The following is a 6,300-nucleotide window of genomic DNA, read 5'->3' as shown; positions in this document are numbered from 1 at the left end:
CATTTTGTCAAAACTCGGCATCTGTTGGGATGATCATTTTTTTTTGCTTTTAATCATGTTTATATGGTGAATTGTGGTGTAATCATGTTCAGTGATTTGTGTATGTTTAATCATCCTTGCATCCCTGGAACAAAATCTAGTTGGTCATGATGAATTATCTTTCTGATGTGCTATTGGATTTAGTTTGCTAGTATTTTGTTAAGAATATTTGTGACCATGTTTTTTAAGGGTATGTTCCTGTAGTTTTATTTTTCTGTTCTGTCCTTGCCTGATTTTGGTATCAGGATGATACTAGTTCAGTAGAACAATTAGGGAGGAATGCCTCCTCAATTTTTTTAAAATCGATTCCATAAAATTGGTACCAGCTCTTCTTTGCATGTTTGGCAGAATTGGGCTGTGAATCCCTCTGGTCTCATGCTATTTTTCACTAGAAAATTTTTAATTACTGATTTGATTTAATTACTGAGTATTTTTCATTACTCATTATGGGTCTGCTCTGGCTTTCTGTTTCTTCCTGATTCAATGTTGGGAGGTTGTATGTTTCCAGGAATTTATCTATTTTCTCTATATTTTCCAGTTTGTGCACATAGAAATGTTTACAGGAGTCACTGATACTCTCTTGTATTTCTCTGATATCAGTTTTAATGTTACCTTTATCATTTCTTTTTTTTTTTTTTTGAGACTCACTGTGTTGCCCAGGCTGGAGTGCAGTGGGGCAATCTCAGTTCACTGAAACCTTCACCTCCCAGGTTCAAGCGATTCTTGTGCCTCAGCCTTCCAAGTAGCTGGGGTTACAGGCACACACCACCATGCCTGGCTACTGTTTTTTGTATTTTTAGTAGAGATGGGGTTTCACCATGTTGGCCAGGCTAGTCTCGAACTCTTCACCTCAAGTGACCCTGCCTCAGCCTCCCAAAGTGCTGAGATTGCAGGCATAAGCCACTGTGCCCAGCTCACTCTTATCATTTCTGTATTGTATGTTTTTGAATAGCCTCTCTTTTTTTTTCTTTGTTAGCTAGCTGACTATCAATTTTGTTTATCCTTTCAAAGAACCAAATTTTTGTCTCATTGATCCTTTATACCTATTTTTTTCTTGTTTCAATTTCATTTAGTTATGTTATGACCATTCTTATTTCTTTTCTTCTACTAGCTTTGGGTTTGGTTTGCTCTTATTTTTCTAGTTCCTTAGAAGTGACTTTAGGTGGTGAGTTCGAGGTCTTTCTATCTTTTATCTCTTAGCACTGCTTTCCTATATCCCAGAGATTTTGGTATGTTGTGTGTCTATTTTCATTCATTTCAAAAAATCTTTTGAATTCTGAATTTCATTCTTTACCCAAAAGTTGTTCAGGGACACGTTGTTTAATTTTTCATGCACTTGTATAGCTCTGAGAGTTCCTCTTGATACTGATGTCTAATTTTATTCAACTGCGGTCTGAAAAAATACTTGAAATGATTTTGATTTTTTTAAGTTTATTGAGACTTACTTTATAACCAAGCATGTGGTCTATTTTGGAGAATGGTTCATGTGCAGATGAGAAAAATATGTATTCTGACTTTTAGGTTTTCTGCTGTTAAATCTGTTTAGTGTAACAGGATTTTCTTTAGAGGTGATTTGTAGCTTCTCTGTAGCCGCTTTTAAAATTTATTCTTTCTTGTTGACCTTGGGTGGTCTGGTGACTATATGCCTTGTTGATGTACATTTGGCATAGTATCTTTCAGGTATTCTCTGAATTTTTTGAATCTCAATTTCTAAATGTCTATCAGGATAAAGAAAATATTTCTGCATTGTTTCTTCTACTATGTTTTTCAAACTTCTTATTTCTCTTCATCTTCCTTAGAAATGCTTATTAGTTGTAGATTTGATGGCTTTATATAATCCCATATTTCTCAAAGGCTTTGTTCATTTATAACAATTATTTACTTTTTTAAATTTCTGACTGGATTAATTTGAAAGACTAGTCTTCAAGGTATGAAATACTGTCTTCTGCTGGTCTAGTCTACTCTCAAGGTTTTAAACTGTATTTTAAAATTCCTTCAGTGAATTTTTTGTTTTCAAATTTTTGGTTTTTTCCCAAAATATGTATCTCTTTTTTTCTTTCCTTGATTGCTTTTGTAGTTTCTTTGTTTGTTTTTGACCTTATCATGGATCTTATTGAGCTTTCTTATAATCCATACTTTGAATTCTATAACTGACATTTCTCAATTTTATTTTGATTAGAGTCTATTGCTGGAGACTTAGTGTAATTTTTTGATGGTACCACAACATTCAGATTTTTTATGGTGCAAGAATTCTTGTAATGGATTTTTTTCTCATTTGGAGAAGCTGAGAGTTCTTGGCTTTGAATTTACATTCATTCCAATGGAATTCTTTTCTCTATCTTTTGCTTTATACCTCTGCCCTTGAGGGTGTGATTGTAGAGTATCATGAGTAGTGTATTTTGGCTTTGCTTCGATAGCCCTATGGCACTTTTGTTGGTAGGTTTTACATTGAGTTGTGCAGTTCAATTCACAGGCCAGTAGAGGGTACTTATGGGTAAGAGCCAGCTGTGCCAAAGCAGATGGGTATATACTTGATCTTTGTTTACTGTGTGGGGCTTTCCGTTGTTTCAAGTGATGGGATGGACCGTAGAATGATCAGTGCCCTGAGCTTCCTGTTCAGTGTGTGACAGAGATATAGCTGGGTAGAGCTGAAGTAGCTTAATTACCTGCAAATACCCCAGTGAGGAGCACAGGCACCAGCCCAAAGAGAGGTTACCAGAGAAACTTCTGTTGTAAAGCATGAAGGTCTCTGTGGGGGTTAGGAAACTGCACTGATCCACAACCTGGGTAGTCAGTAACACAATCTGTTTCCCTAATACATCCCTGTCTTTGGCCTTGTGACTCTCAGTTCAGATGCACACTGCTGTCTATCTTCAGGCCACAGTGTAGCTGAGAGCCATAAAAAAAAAAAAACAAAACAAAAAAAAAAACTACTGTCCCATAGCTATCTAAGGAAATGATATTGGGGCAGAACCTCTTCACCCAGTTCAATATAGACAGCTTTGTGGCTCTCCTGTAGTGTGATGTGGTAATGCTGCTTCTTCATGGAGATAGAAGGAGGGGCTCCACCTTTCAGCACTTCTGTGTTGGTATCAGCTGGTTGGGTCAGCCCAGTCTCAGGACCCCAGGGAAGTGATCACATGCCAGCATTGTTATACTGGGTTGGGCAATTTTCCAATTTCCAATTTCACATTTCCCAGGCCCCTACATGGTGATGGAATGGCATGTATGAGGAAAGAAGACTGATGAGTGGCGATGAAATTACAAGAGAAAGTCAGAGACTGTTCTGTCCTAGAAGCTAGATGAAAAAATTGTTTTAAGAAGAAAAGAGTCAAATCCTATTAATAGGACAAGTAAGATGGAGTCTCGGCATTGACCATTGGGATTGACTATTGACCTTTACAAAGTCAAGAATGTTTGGATAGCATGATGGAGGCAAGAGTCAGAATAGTGTGCATTCAATAAAGTGTAGGATGAGAGTAATTAGATACAGAGTGTAGAACATGTTCAAATAATGGGCTGTAAATGGGACCAGACAATTGAGCAACCACCAAAGAAGAAAATGGAGTAAAATGACGGTTATTTTTGTGATGACAGCAAAAACAGCATGCATGTGTGCTCTTAGGAGGAACTTAGCAGAGAGAAAAAAACTGGTGATACAGGAGAGAGAGAGAGAAAGAGAATTGCTGAAATTACATTCAAATTAGTTTTCTCTTCCTGCTGTAACGAATTACCACAAATGTTATGGCTTGAAACTCCACAAATTAATTTTTTCAAAGTTCTGGAGACTAGAATTCCAAAATCTGGTTCAATGGGCTAATGTCAACGTGGCCACAGGCCTAAACATGTATTTTTCAGAACATATCTCTAATGTTAGGTAATATATGACTGCAATTACTTTGTCATTTTTTAATTTATGTCTTTAGCTTTTTGTCCTTCATATCCTCATATCCTCAATTAACAATGTTGTTGTGTATGATTTTTAATAATATTTGTATTCCTTTCTCAATTGCCCTTTTGTTCTGTAGTTATTTTCTTTGTAGTTACTCTTGGGATGATACACAGCACCCTATAGTTATAACGATCTACTTTGAAAGCAATGCCAATTTAACGGCAATCCTATACAAAACTTCTTCCACAGCTTCATTTCCACTTCACATTATTGATTTCATGAATTACAAATTTATACATTGTGTACATGTTAACATAGATTTATGCTTACTTGTACACATTTGTATTTTAAATCTTGAAATGTAGAATAAAACCAAACTTTCAACAATACATATTTTCACATTTTGCCATATGTATACCTTTACTAAGGGGCTTCATACTTCTATATGGTTTTAGGTTACTGTCTAAAATGCTTTTATTTTAAGCTGAATTAGTCCCTTTACCATTTCTTGCAAAGCAGAACTAATGGCAATGGACTCTTGCAGCTTTTATCTCACATTGTCTTAATAACTTTCTAATTAAAAAAATAATTTTTGCCAAACATAGATTTCTTGGTTGGCAGTTTTATTTTTACCACATTAAGTGTATTACCTATTATGTCCTTCAAATTGTCTAATAAAAAAATCTGTTGATCATCTTGAGTAGAATTTATTGTTCTGTACATAATACAGAGTTATGTTTCTCCTCCTGCTTTTAAGATAGTCTATTTGTCGTTGGCTTTTAGAGTTTGATTTTAATGTATGTGGGCCTTGGTCTCTTTATCTGAACTCCAATTCTTTAAGTTGCTCACATATTTAGATTCATGTCTGTTGCCAGTTTGAGAACTTTTTGATAATTGTTTCCACCACATAATCTCTCCACCCCCATGGGCTCGTGTTTCTCCTTCTCAGAATCCAGTGCTGTGTATACTACTTGGCTTGATGGTGTCCTACAAGCCCTTTAGGGTCTGTTCACATCTCTTTACTCTTTTTTTTTTTTTTTTTTTTTTTTTTACCTTAGATCAATGATGTAAAATATCTTATCCCTAAACACGTAGACTATATCTTCATTCTGCTCAAATTGCTGTTGAAATCTTGTGAGATTTTCAATTCAGTTGTATCGTTCAGCATCAAAATTTGTTTGGCTTATTTTGTATAATTTCTACATCACTGTTGGTATACTCATTTTTCCATATATGCTTTTCCCGATTTCCTGTAGTTCTATTTCCATATTTTTAATTGGAAATTTTAGCATATTTAAGATAGTTGATTTAAAACCTTTCTCTACTAATTTCAGTGCTCATGATTCTTCAAAAATAATTTCTGTCAATTCGTTTTCTTTGTTATAAGGGACTGTGTTTTCCTGCTGCTTTTTATACGTTGTTATTTGAGCATTTCAAAAAATAGACATTTTTCTCACTCTATATAGATTTGTTCTGTGTCATGACGATTATCAACTAATATGCTTGGTATGTTCTTAGTTTTAGCATAAGCCCAACGTAAAACCCTAAGGCCTTATCAGCTCTTTTCTGAACATGCATCTACCTGGAGTGTGTGTGCCCATTATTAGTTCCTCAAATACCTACTGGCTTTTGAATAGCTTACTATTCCAGCTTCCCTTCAATGGGTTAGATGAACTATTGCACGTCTCTTCCTTAATCTCTTGCCCTTGGCATCATGCTACATTTCTATTCAGCACCCCCATAAATAAATAAGTTTATTTTAGTCAATTTCAGATCACTTCTGGATGTGTCTATGAGACAAGTAGGGGCCTTTTGATCCACCATGTTGCTGAAATCACTCTGTAAAAGCTTTCAATGATTGTATATTATATTGTATCGATGTATAATAAACTTATTTCTCAATTTACTTTTTGGTTATTGTTTGAGGAAAAGTAAATAGAAGCAATCAGGGCATTGCAAGTTCTGACAACTCCAAGATGCTGATAATGTATTGTGCAAACTACATTCATCGTGTTCGAATCTGCCCTCCAAAGGAAGGAACAAGTGAAAACTATCCCACATTAGAATTATTCATCCATTTATATGTAATTAGTTTCCAGTTTTTCCTTATAAATAATGTTTAACAAGATGACAAATTATATAAAATGGTTATCAGATTTTTGGCTAGTTACTTCTTGATAGTCTCTAATAAGCCTGGTTGAAGAACAAATACTATTAAGGCACTGCTTGCATATATTAAATGATGTCCAAACTCCAAAAACTGTTAATAATTAACACTCCAATAAAAACATCAGAATTTCTTTTTTATTTGCACCCTCATCAGGATTACAGCTTCAGGACTGCACCTTCATCAGAAATGAATCTTTCTC

General features: G+C 35.0%; 1 non-coding gene across 1 annotated transcript; it reads right to left on the bottom strand.

Moving 5' to 3' along the window:
* Positions 1 to 5,861: 5,861 nt before the first annotated feature.
* Positions 5,862 to 5,997, bottom strand: LOC115836809. The gene has a single exon (XR_004031819.1). It is a non-coding gene; the product is annotated as a U8 small nucleolar RNA (small nucleolar RNA).
* Between the last annotated feature and the right edge of the window lie 303 nt (positions 5,998 to 6,300).

The sequence above is a fragment of the Nomascus leucogenys genome, chromosome 9, assembly GCF_006542625.1.
Source record: "Nomascus leucogenys isolate Asia chromosome 9, Asia_NLE_v1, whole genome shotgun sequence".
In the NCBI taxonomy this organism is placed as follows: Eukaryota; Metazoa; Chordata; class Mammalia; order Primates; family Hylobatidae; genus Nomascus; species Nomascus leucogenys.
This window is presented reverse-complemented; position numbering and strand designations above follow the sequence as displayed.